Raw genomic sequence first — 13,158 nt, 5'->3', positions numbered from 1 at the left:
GGTTCTTTTTGCTTATTACAGCTGGACAAAATAATGTGTAGCTTGACTTGTACTTATGGACCGTGAAAGAGACTTGTGACTTGACTTGTGTTTAGACGAAATGATTTGTGATTTGAGTTGACTTGCCCTGTGACCAAATGACTTGTGACTGAACCTAATGACTTTTGACTTGACTTGGACTTGCATATAATGACTTAACTTGTTGCAAAAACTGGCTTGCTGCTACCTCTGTCATTTTCCATATCAAAGCTAAATGTTCCTTTTTAAATAGAAAAGAGTTCAGCCCAGCTTTCCAAAGTTTACTTTGAAAGAAGACGTAGGCCTACATGGATGCAGCCAAGGTCTATGCAACAACAAGTTGTACATTCCCGGCGTTCGAGCGGCCGACCAGTAGTGAACACAAATCGAGCTGTTCGTGAACATAATACGAGAACAAGGCCGCGTTTCAATACTCAATTCGGCTCCGTCTCAGGCTTCAACTGTTTTTTAACTAGCTGACGGTTGAAGCTGTAAGCGCAGTAATTAGTTTAGTAGTGCCACAAATCATCAAATAAGATGCAAGAGAGCCAGGAATTACGGTAATCCAATTTAATTTAAACGCTTCATGCCCACAATCGGGGATTGGTTTTCGGAACGAAGCCTGTGACGGAGCCCAAGTCGAGTGTTGGAAAAGGGCCCAAGTGCGTGCAGCTACCCGAACTCAGATTTTTTTGGCGCGAGTTGCTAGCCTAGCGCCCTCTTGCTACTTTTTTCCGAGCAGAGGGTTGACTTGTATCTGGACGTTCGCTTTACTGACGTTCACGTTCACTAAGCGCATGCGTACTAAATTTTAAAAAAGCCAGACCACACGAGGAGCTTTCTCAGGCGGTAAGTTTTTCATCACCAAAATGCTGTTCTCGCTCTCTTAATGACCCCAGGAATACTATATATTTGCGTCTCCTCATTCTGGGTACATTGTAGAATGCGAAACGTGTTAAGTGTAACATGCAAGATGAGTCTCATCCGGCTAATGACTACTTCATGCATGGAGGTAGATTCCACCTCCATGCTTCATGTTCCTTCCAATCAATGTCTCGGAACATTTCGTGGTAGCAAGCGTTTTACAGAGAGTTATTATCCCTCTGCAGTTCGTGCTTACAATTTGTTTTAATTGTAATCTTCCCTGTGTATTTGGTAAGTTACGCAGTAATGTGTATTTTTAGGGCAATTTCCAATGTTTTTAACCTTTTTCATTGGCTGAATGAATATTTTATCTTAGGGCTTGTGCACAGGGTTTATTCAACTTCATTATTTCAACTGTTAGGAATTGTATGGTGGAATCTTGCTGTCACTTTTCAAACTTAAAAGTGGATGATTCCAACCCGTTACACAAACAGTCAGTGGTATAGCCAAGGCATTTTATTGGGGCCCCGGGGGGTTGCCAGAGTCAATTTGCTGACAAGTAACTTGTTTGCCAACCTGATGTCATGTAAAATGGAAATCCATGGAATGCTACAAAATTTTATGCTTCAGGGGAAATCCGATGGCCAATGTATGTACATTTATATCATTTATGTATCATTATGGATTCATTTGCCGATGAAGCATTGCTGACTGGAATTAATTGGGGGGGGGGGTGGAGCTGCACCCCCTCCCCCGTTTGCTACGACACACACAGTCAATCTCACAGTGTTTCTTGTATTCATCTTCACAAAAAAGACAAATGACAGTTCATAAAAGGTAGGTATTTCTTTATTTCTAAAGGAAGGTACCACCACAGGATCCAACACCTTTGCGCAGCAAGCTATATACAACCCCCGAATCCCGTTCTATGCACCACCGCCTCTGGATTACTCTCATGAGGACAACCAGATCATCCTGGCCGAAACGTTGAGTTGACACCAGTGTCGTAGGTCTCGAGACCGGGTCTCGTTATCGAGACCATCTCAAGACCTTTTTTTGTGGATGTGGTCTTGGTCGCGTCCTATCCAAGTCGCGGTCTCGCAAGGGTTGGTCTCGGTGTCAAGTGTTGGTTTTGGTCTCGTATTTCAAAATCTCGGGTTTCCCCCCTCGAGACTACAGCAAAATGTGCATCTGTAGCTACCACTCATGAATGCACTTTCCAGCTGCTATATATTTCGGTTGAAACTAAGTGAAAATAGGCTTGGGAGTTCATGGTTATAGGCCGATGTGTAATTAAACCATACACCTGCTTAATGGTATTGAAATAACAGAAGTCTGCCGCTCATTACAACTACATTGTATTTCCCAGAGGTAGTACATGTATATAATTTTGAAGTTTGGTCTCGGAAGTCCAGGTCTCAGTCTCGATCTTCAGTAGTCTTGGTCTGGGTCTTGAAGGAGTGTGTCTCGGTCTTGCTCTTGGTCTTGAATGCCTTGGTCTTGGACATTAAGGTCTCGGATACAACACTGGTTAACACTCACCAGTTCTCCAAAGAACCACACCTCTTCCAAAAGAGATTGATTCCATTGTGTACCACAAGCCAACATCTCAAGGTGCGTGTACATACATGTATAAATTTCTTTTCATCAAAGTTGCTGTTATTTTATTAGTAGACTGCAAAATTTATCACAAAGTGAACTATCTTGTTTCCTTTAGACATGTTAGAAGCAAATTTCCATTCTTTCTATCTTCATTCACAAAAAGGGATTTAAAGGCCATTGTACCTGGAGAAACCATTTCTCTTAATGATAATAGAGACTCCACCTCCGCTCACATATAGTGCCTACACCAATTTTCTGAGCCATCATTGAGGAAAAAAATGAACTCCTAACAAATCTTGTATACCAAGGTAAAAAGCAAGATTTGAACAAGACAGGTTAGTTAGGAGGGTCATCAAGCAATCTTTATTCTGAGTGGGAAATGCGATCACTACCATAGTAACAGAGTAATCCATCCTCGTGTTGAAGTTCTTACTTTTTTATCTAATAACATTTGGAGAAAATATCTGGCCTGGGGTGCTTTATTTTAATGTTTGATTAAAATGGAGGATGGAATTAACATTTGAAGTGGCAAGATTTATGGCAAGTTTAAGAAAAACTTTGGCTGCAGCCTTCCAGAGATTGCTAACACTAACAACAGCCTGGCTGTGTAAAAGGACAAATGGAGCGTATTCAGACATATCAAACTGGAGCCTATCAAACTGGCTTGCCTCAATATAACGGAGGGTAACCTGAATGGAGGGTAATGCTGAAGGAATGTAACTCTCCTGGAAAATAGCCTTAAGTTGATGATACCAACCCAAGTGGATTTTTTTTAGTTTACAATTACATTTGATTCATAAGTTGGCCTGGCAATTAATATGTTTTAATATGTATAAATATTATCACCTTTCACCATGTACATGTATAAATCTCTGCAAAATAAACAAAGGGATTTTCACTCCTCGGTAAATTTTATTGGCTGTGATTTCAACGCCCATAAAAAATGCTGATGTTTGAGACTTAATTAACTCAAATTAAAGTTGAAAGATGGGCAAGGTCATCATTTTTCCAGATATCAGCCATGACTTTCCTCATTTTATCAGACAGTGGTAATTAATTCACTGCTGCTCACTTCTGGAGAAATAAACCCCCAAAGATGAACATTATCTAATGTTCCATGTTTTGAGGAGCCTGCCATATCAAAATTGCAGCTTGCATGAGTAATCACGTGGACTGGGATCAAAACACAATATCTTTTGTTTCGTTATTTGTATCAAGAAGAAGTCCTGGGAGAGTTTTCTGGATTTTGAAACATCGAAGACATTTTACTGGCAACGTTACACTCCTCAATTGGTAAGGAAACAGTTTATATTATGCTCTGATTTTAGCTTGATAATAAAAAGGTGTGTTCAAGATTTATATATATTCTTATGCATGTACAGTTCTGTAAAATCTGAACATGGCTTTTATCTGTGAATGAAGGCAAAAGTTTTGGGCAGTCTTACTTGCTATTAATGGGTAAGTTTTCCCATTTTACACATGCTCATTAGTCTGTCATCAAGTAATCTTCATGTCATATTTCCAATTTGAGAGTAATATATCCGTTGTAATATGTGAGAGTAATATGCACATTATATGTGTATATGTGATTTGATAATCGGAGAATGATCCAAACTGAACTTGGTGTCACCAGAAAGGGTTCATGTTTCTCTATCCATATTTCCAATTGGAGGAAAAAATCCAGGGATGAAGGCGATAGTTTTAAATTTGTGTCCGTGTTGTGTCCTATATTTTTTTTCTCCTCAATGGTACACATAGTAGTTAGACTGTTTTTGAAGGAAAGTTGAGTGATTGAGTATGAGACTAAATAATCTAAAATTGATCTGAATGGGCTGACACATGGTAATTGGACTGTATTTGAAGCAAAGTTGGGTCATGGAGTATGAGATTAACTAATCTAACATTGATCCGAATGGGCTGACACATGGTAGTTGGACTGTATTTAAAGCAAAGTCGGGTCATGGAGTATGAGATTAACTAATCTATCATTGATCCGAATGGGCTGACACATGGTAGTTGGACTGTATTTGGAGCAAAGTCGGGTCATTGAGTATGAGACTAAATAATCTAAAAATGATCCAAATGGGCTAACACATGGTAGTTGGACTGTATTTGAAGCAAAGTTGGGTCATTGAGTATGAGACTAAATAATCTATCATTGATCCGAATGGGCTGACACGTGGTAGTTGGACTGTTTTTGAAGCAAAGTTGGGTCATTGAGTATGAGACTAAATAATCTAAAAATGATCCAAATGGGCTGACACATGGTAGTTGGACTGTATTTGAAGCAAAGTTGGGTCATTGAGTAAGAGACTAAATAATCTATCATTGATCCGAATGGGCTGACACGTGGTAGTTGGACTGTTTTTGAAGCAAAGTTGGGTCATTGAATATGAGACTAAATAATCTAAAATAGATCCGAATAGGCTGACACATGGTAGCTGGACTCCTTTTGAAGCAAAGTTGGGTCATTGAGTATGAGACTAATAATCTAACATTGATCCGAATGGGCTGACACATGGTAGTTGGACTGTTTTTGAAGCAAAGTTGGGTCATTGAGTATGAAACTATAATCTAAAATAGATCTGAATGGGCTGACACATGGTAGCTGGACTCTTTTTGAAGCAAAGATGGGTCATTGAATATGAGACTAATAATCTAACATTGATCCAAATGGGCTGACACATGGTAGTTGGACTGTATTTGAAGCAAAGTTGGGTCATTGAGTATGAGACTAATAATCTAACATTGATCCGAATGGGCTGACACATGGTAGTTGGACTGTTTTTGAAGCAAAGTTGGGTCATTGAGTATGAAACTATAATCTAAAATAGATCTGAATGGGCTGACACATGGTAGCTGGACTCTTTTTGAAGCAAAGATGGGTCATTGAATATGAGACTAATAATCTAACATTGATCCAAATGGGCTGACACATGGTAGTTGGACTGTATTTGAAGCAAAGTTGGGTCATTGAGTATGAGACTAAATAATCTAAAATTGATCCGCATGTGATCGAACCAAATCCTGTCATGTGCTGGATTGCTGCATCCAATCAAAATCAGTTTTGCACGGCCATGTACGACCTCATTGGCGTAATATGGAACATAAGGGCATAGCTTTTCGGAGATTGGCAAACATAACTTTAAATCAGAATATACATAAGCACAATTGGATGTACTTAGAATTTAAAATTGTTCTGCAGCGGAAATGCCGTACTTTGCATGTTCCCTGTTGATTATTAGTGAATTTCCCACCATGTGCTTTTTACAACCATGGCGTGATGTGGAGCCACCATAAGTTTACTGTACATGTACAGTGTACGTTTACAATACATGTGTTCCTGTACATACAGGCTTCTTGGTGCACATGCATGTGCAGAGCGCTAGAGCTGGGGCGGCATAACTTGTTATCCATTTTTCGTTATGTTTGCTTTTTCGTTATGTTATATAGACTGTATCGTGTGTAAACAAAGTGTGAAGTCATTATGTCTACATTGTATTTAGGGGTCATCCTTGCTGGATAAATTTATTTTGCCCAAATACTGGGTTATATATAGGGAGCCATAACATAGCTCAAATGGTCCCCCAAATCCTCTGATTTCAATATGATTTCACATGCACCCTTGGAGGCTAAGGTTAATACTGTTTATAATTTGGGAATTTTTCTGCACGGACTGTGATCTCCTGTATTGGCCTTTAGTTGGACCAAGAGAGAACACTATTTTCTTGGCATGAGACGCTCCTTTGGTAAGATATCAGAGATATCTTATCACTGGTGACACTACTCAACAGTCTGCATCATATTCTGATATTAGTCCATGGTAATGGTAATGGTGAGATGCCCGGTTGTTCTGTAAATCTTGACCTTGGGTTTTGTCTTTTAAGTTTTCAACTAATGAGAATCTCCGGCCTTAAGGTTGGGTTGAATTAAACTACAAAGAAATGGAGGGAATTATTTGGTGTGGTCGTACAATTTGTGTCAAAGTGAACAGAAACAAGACAGAAGCTGCATCTACAGGCTGCTTGTAGTGAATGAGGAGTGTACTGAAATGAAATGTCCTCATTCCTGGATCCAAATTACATACAAGGATGAGTGTACACATTCCACAAGGGTTGTTTAAAAAAATCTGGACTTGTTTTATTTTATCATCATGGGTCATGTAAGAAATCTGGATTCTTATTTTGTTTTATCAGCCAACTTTTACTCACTGAAGCCATCCTTCTGTGTCAAATACATTAAAGTTGAAATGCATCAATTTGTTACAATATTGCATACTAGCCAACATTGGCTTCAGTTGTTACCATTCTTTATTTGCACGCTGCTGCCCCATGCATGCAGAATCTCGATCTTGATCTTTACAAAATCGGTTTAGTGATTTCCATGTATGTTGCTTGGTCACTCTGCGCATGCTGTGTCGGATCTTATACCATACGATTGGACAATGTTTCAGAAGCTGATTGTGACACGATTGTACAATCTGCCAGATTGACGCTCTCCATGCCTATGGCGGCAGCATGCAGAATAAATAACGTGTGTGTCCAGAGTTTCTTTCATGATATCCTTAACACAAGACAGGCTTCTATCATACATGCCAAGGATTCAACATTGGCTGGGAAGTATGATGTAAGCCATCTTGACAATAATTCCTTGGTGTTCCACATGCCTGGAAGAAGGTCATTTAGGGAAGCACTTATAACTTACTTTTCTCCATCTTTCTCATTCTCCACTGCCCTCTGAGAATCAGTTAATCCAAGCTAATGCACTCATGTTGTATTGTCATTCATTCCTTTTGCATGTTTTTAATGATTGTTGTGTGTGTCCATCTCAGCCAGAGCACAAGCCGCTGAGTGAGCTGCTGTTCATGGTACATCTAACTTCTTGATGATGGGGTTCCTGTGCTCGTTGTTGAGGTGATCGGACTTTGATCTCGTACTGCTGCCTGCTGGGTAAAAGGTACGTGGGTCCAATGTTATTGGTTGTTCCAAACGTGTAATTCACTGATTCAGTCCCCTGTGGACTCATATGTATTTCATGTATGGACCCAAAACATAATGATGTCAAGCTATTATTTTTTACTTGGACAGTTATTGCTTCCCACCTCACTGCCTTAGGAAACTAAGCATGACGTCATTATGTTACAGGTCTCTTCACTTTTCCAAAAGTTGACAGGGACGGATGTCCTTCTCTGTGGATTAATTTAATTTTTGCGTAAACCTGGGTGACATACCTGTGTATGAGGAGCCATAATTTAATACCATTGATAAATTTTGGATGGCAGGTAAAACATGAAATATCAGAGAGTGTTTGGCCCAACCCCCTTCGGTGTATGTAAAATCCTATTGAATCAGACGATTTTGGACTGTCTAAATTTTCTTCTTTCTGGGGCTGTTGAAAGAGCCCAAGAAAGTAGAAGGGGTGTCAGTTTAAAATGGCTGCTTCGAAGCTTTAGAATTATGACTTTTCAGGAGTTGTGTTTGCTGATCAACCAACAATTGAAGAGAGTTGAAACAAAGGTCAATACGAAAATGAGAGTTAAAGACTATAAAGACATCGCAGTGATGTCTACTTGTATGCTATTTGTCCCTGATCTTTGTTGACTTGACTCTGTGGTTTTATTAGCTGTAGCATTGTTGGAGAGACAAGACCAAGTCCCTTGGAGACAGTTTTCTGGAGTTCAACACATCACTGGCAACTGGCATTACTGACAACACAACTCACTCGGTAAGCACTTTATATCATGTTCTGATCTGAGCCTAACAATGAAAGGCATGTTCCAGATTTTGAAACAATATTTGTACATAATTTTGTATACACGTACAATTGTTCTGTAAAATCTGGAGCATGGCTTATTAGGCTCCATTCTTGAGGATGACGAGAGCATGCTGGATGAAACGTCAAGCACACACTCTACAGTTCTTATCAGAACCATACCTCTTCCAAGGGAGATCTATCCACATGATGTTACCACAAGCCCTGTTTTTAGTCTCCACCATGTAAAGCGTCAAGTCTTATTTAATGAAGATGAATACTTAGGGCAGTTATGCTTCCTGGTTTCCCATTTGTAAGTTGGTCTTGTAATTGGATGGTTTTGCAGCAAATTTGGCTCTATATAAGGCCTAATCCAAACTAAGCTTTTGCCTGTGACTGTAGGGTTGGTGAAAATCAACTGATCTTCTTGTCATTTTGTTGAACATATCCACTGAAGAATGTTTCATTCTGATATTCCCACATTTAAGCGAACTATACACAAACGAAGGAGAAAGCTTGGGTCAGTCATTATGTTTGCTAGTAATCCTCTCCCTCTTGTAGTTGTTAGTCAATCTGTTTTAGTGGTTAGTTTGGCCTGTGTATATGACGATAGTCTTCAAATGGTCGAAAGGTTTACCTTGGTTAATCGTGATGGGTACCATCTCTTCAATTATTCTTATTTATTTGACCACCACAAGAACAAACAAAGCAAAATTAAACAAAAATTATGTAAAAAACAACAAAAGCACAAATACAAGTAAATATAAGCAGTAGCAGGGACCAGGGATAAAAATCTGAATACATAACGAGACAAATATCAGTTATGCAGGTCAGCAGGGACTGTAAAAGTAAAAGAAACTAATATTACCCCCATTTATGCTCATATCATTAACAAGACATATTAACCAGAACAAAGGAAACAGTGGTCCCCACACGTGATCAAAATGACAGCCCAAAAAAGAGAAAAAAATCTTAGGAGAACGTTTATTTCCATATTTCCAAACGTAAGAAAATTATCCTGCAAAGTGAAGGCCATGCTATAAAAAGAATTTTTTTACTCGTTCTTTTTAATCATGTGAATTTACTCATTTAAAAAATATCCAGTTTTAATCAAGTCCTCTGTGCCCTCCTTTTGAGGTGATTTTATTGGCTTGTTGGTAATTTTGGTTTTTTGTCATTTATTATTCATGTGATGCCTTTAATCATAAATCATGTCATCCTAATTAAACATTTGTCTGTGATTTGTTTACGCCTGTACTCAGTACTACAAATACGGCCAAGATTTGGACTCTAGCACTGTGCCTATCTGTTCTACGCGTTAGTCTTCTGCTGCTGGTCGAACAGTGATACGCTCCATGCTGTGACATGCTCAGCCTCAATAAAAGTAACAAGAGCATGATTTTGATTTCCTCAACATAACAGAACTGAATTTGCAACTGTTGCAGTGACCGTTTGTCTTGTGGTGGCAACAAAAGGTTTTGTTGAAAGGTTGCCACTTTGCGTGGTTTTTCTGTACCATCTGGTGTACCTCAAGGAAGTGTCTTGAGCCCAATCCAGTTCTTATGTATACCAACGACTTTCTTTATCACATCTTGTCAGCTAGCACTTTATTTGGTAACAGTGCTCTTGTGTATAGGCCAATATAATGTCAGTCTGATGACCTTCAAGACATCCATGGCTTCCAAAGATGTTGTCATGCTAATAAAATGCATCTCAATACATTACTAAGGAAACCAAAGTTTTGCTTATGCTAGGATGGTCAAAGAAAATAGTGGACCTGAATTGTACCTTAGTTAACATGCAGTTTGAAGCTGATAATGAGTACAAAATTTCTCGGGAAAATCTTGTTATGTCACTACCAAATCAAACAGTCTTAGTATGTCTTGCTTTCATCTTGCAAGTTTCTAGTGTTGATTATTCTGGAATACAAGTAGCCTATCTGGTACCTTCACAACAGGAACCTTATTCTTTGACAAATTAGAACAAAATTCAACGTTGAGCAACCAGAATAATTCTCTATGAAGAAGATTTAAAATGGATTACACGGATTGGTTGCATATGTACATTGAATTTGTCTTTCCGTGAATCTAAAAGCATCCATCTTTTGCTTACATTTGTTGTTAGAGGTCTTCATAGAGCTTTTGACCGTGAAATAGTCTTAGTGAACAGGTGGTACATTGAAACGATCAGACTGGACAAACCTTAGGGCACTAATTCAAAAACTTCATCATTTTGCCAATTACATGCTCTTGAGATGACCTACATGTACCTGAACGTTTGAGAACTGAAGTGGTTTAAATAACCCTTCAACACGGGATCAACTTACCAAGTACCCACTTGAATTTGAAACTATATGAAACTTGACTTGAGTACTGTTTGAATTTGCAGTGGAGTACCCTTGTAATAAGGTTGTTGGGACTGGCAAGTTGTGGGAGGGTCACTGTGTTGTTTGGTGCAAGGAAGCACAAAATGGGGGGATTTGAATACCTAGGATTTGCCATGTGGGCCAGATGTGTCAATGGTTTTGCTTTTGTCGGTATTCAAGTGTATTTTGTTATTTCGTGGTGGTCTTTCTGTTTTTTCGGTTTTTACACAATAAATTTCTTTTATTGTTTTGGGGGTACTTATTGTTTAATTGATTGATTTGTTTCTGTAATTAATTTTTTTTGGTTATTTTAATGTATTTGTATGTCATATTTATATTATTTTGCCAACTGTATATATTTTTTCTGTTCGATTTATTTATTTGCCATTTCTTGAATCTTGTGCTGTTACTTTATTGTGTATGTGTGTGCACGTTTATGTAAAACCTGGAGCTTCAGAAATGAAGTCTTACGGGTGACAGTTATTGGATTAACTGTGCCTCTCCGGGCATTTGTAAGTTTGTGTTTGTGATTTCAGTGTATTTTATGTTTTGTGTTTTGTTTAATGTTGCTAATAAATGAAATTGTTTCCCTCATTGTACACACGTTACTTGGTCTCTTTTCAAGTAGGTTGACAAATGGTCCGAATGGGCGAGCTTGGGGTGACTCGACAAGGATGCAAATTTCACTATCCCCTGGAGAAAACTTTATTTCGATATTTGGAAACATTAAACAAAAAGTTTCATATTTTTTTGGTTTTGCATGCTACACACGTCAAATACACACCTCGTTGTCTCCATATCCGATATTAAATTGTCAAGAGATGGGCTGATCCTGGAGTCTTTGGAAAGGTTATATGTTTATCATCCAAAAAGAAAATTTCATGCCATTTTGCAACAGAACAGACATGGGGTCAGAGTTTTCCTTAGACATGCTCCCTATTTCGTTCGTTTTCGCTTTGTACACACGGTAGTCGGTCTGCGTCTGCCGCTACATGTCTCCATAGCCGAGTTTACAGTAAATATTCTGAAACGGTCAAAATGGGCTGACCTTGATATCTTCAAAGACGGTAAATATTTCTCTGTCCATTGAGATAATTTTCCTGTCCATATTTAAGCTGAAGCTTTGAAAATACCTGCGAAAGAAGGCTAGAGTTGTCCCACTTCTCTTTGTTCTCACTTTACCGAGACACTTCAGCGCACAGTGTGATTGCAATATTTTAGCCAAAAACGTTTCCGATTGCTTGAAATGTGGTAGACATGATAACAATCAAAGGGCACATGTTCCTCTATTCATTGACGTAAGTTTCATATTCATAATATGCTGAACAAGGCAAGAGTTCTTGGCTGAGCTAGTGCTTCCTGTGTGTTTGCGATTTGTCCTTTGTTCACACATCACTGGTCTTCCCAGCAGCAAATCCAGCTTTGGCGTTGGGGGGGGGTCCAAACTGAATACAGTTTCGGGCCTATTCAGCATGATTTTGGGGAAGAAGAACTTTCAGAAGCGTGGCGGTCGTGACATCCTTGTTTTTATGTCTTGGTATTGTTTTCTTAGGGTATTGGTGCTGAGATACCCATTACTCCCTTTCTCACACACCTACAAAGTATTTTTAGTGAACAAAATTGTGGCAGGGGCATGCCCCCCACCCTTGCGTCCACTGGCCGGACCATTGCCTCTTCCTGAGCAGAGAATGGCTCCATTATATTCGAGCATAAAAGTGCAGAAATTTGTCCAAATGTGGCATTCATGGCGGCATCTGAAATAGTACATATTCCTCTGTCCATTAGTCGAAGTTTCAGATCCAAATTTGTTATTATTAGGGAAATACCCATCGAAGAAGGCAAGAGTTCATGTCTCACTGCTTGTTATTTTTGTGCAATTGTCCATTTGTGCACACTCTACTGATCCTCTTCCTGCGCACATGGCTCAATATTTGCGTATTAGGGTCCTGATGCTTGCTACTTTTGTTCAATTTCCCTTTGCCACATTTTACCGGTCCTCGATCTTCCCCAGTAAAGATGGCTCGCTATACCCGGGCATTACAGGTCTAAAAGTGCTTCAAATTTAACAGTCTCAGCGACATATGAAAGGGCACACCTTCCTTCATCAGATGACATAGGTTTTATATTTCTAGTTATTGGGCAAATACACGAAAAAAGAAGACAAGGGATCTGCGACTGCTTGCCAGATTCGTGACTTTTCCCCTTTCTCCACACTTTAGCAGTCCTCTTCCCGCACAAAGATGGTTCTATGTATTCGAACTTAACAGGTGTGAAGATTGTCCAAATCTAGCAATCCTACCACTATCCGAAAGGGCGCATGTTCTAATAATTGATACGTTTCATATGCATCCTTGGTGTGTTTAGGGAAATATGGGACAAAGAGGACGAATTTTTCTCAGACTGCTTGCTGTTTTTTGTGAATTTCTGCATTCGTCCTCACATTACCATTCCTCATCCCGCGCAAATACAGCTCCATATGTTCGACCAAAGAACGTCTAAAAATTGTCTAAATCTGGCAATCCCAGTACCGTGTAAAAGAGCACGTTTCATGTCCATGT

The 13,158-nt window shown here is 39.2% G+C and overlaps 1 long non-coding RNA gene across 6 annotated transcripts in view; it reads left to right on the top strand.

Moving 5' to 3' along the window:
- The first annotated feature begins 700 nt into the window (after positions 1–700).
- The window catches only part of LOC110985198 (uncharacterized), a 235,219-nt gene continuing 222,761 nt past the window's right edge, over positions 701–13,158 (top strand). For 3 of the 6 annotated variants that reach the window (XR_015424678.1, XR_015424679.1, XR_015424676.1), the window contains exons 1-5: positions 701–867; positions 1,744–2,496; positions 3,703–3,777; positions 7,316–7,440; positions 8,107–8,208. This is a non-coding gene — a long non-coding RNA (uncharacterized LOC110985198). The remainder of the gene's footprint in view (positions 868–1,743; positions 2,497–3,702; positions 3,778–7,315; positions 7,441–8,106; positions 8,209–13,158) is intronic. The other 3 variants (XR_015424680.1, XR_015424681.1, XR_015424677.1) reach the window with 2 other exon arrangements.

This window comes from Acanthaster planci, linkage group LG03 (genome assembly GCF_054643075.1).
Source record: "Acanthaster planci isolate LZ-2023a linkage group LG03, COTS_SCS, whole genome shotgun sequence".
Taxonomy (NCBI): domain Eukaryota; kingdom Metazoa; phylum Echinodermata; class Asteroidea; order Valvatida; family Acanthasteridae; genus Acanthaster; species Acanthaster planci.
Note: the sequence above shows the minus strand (reverse complement) of the source record. Positions and strands in the feature narration are given on the sequence as shown.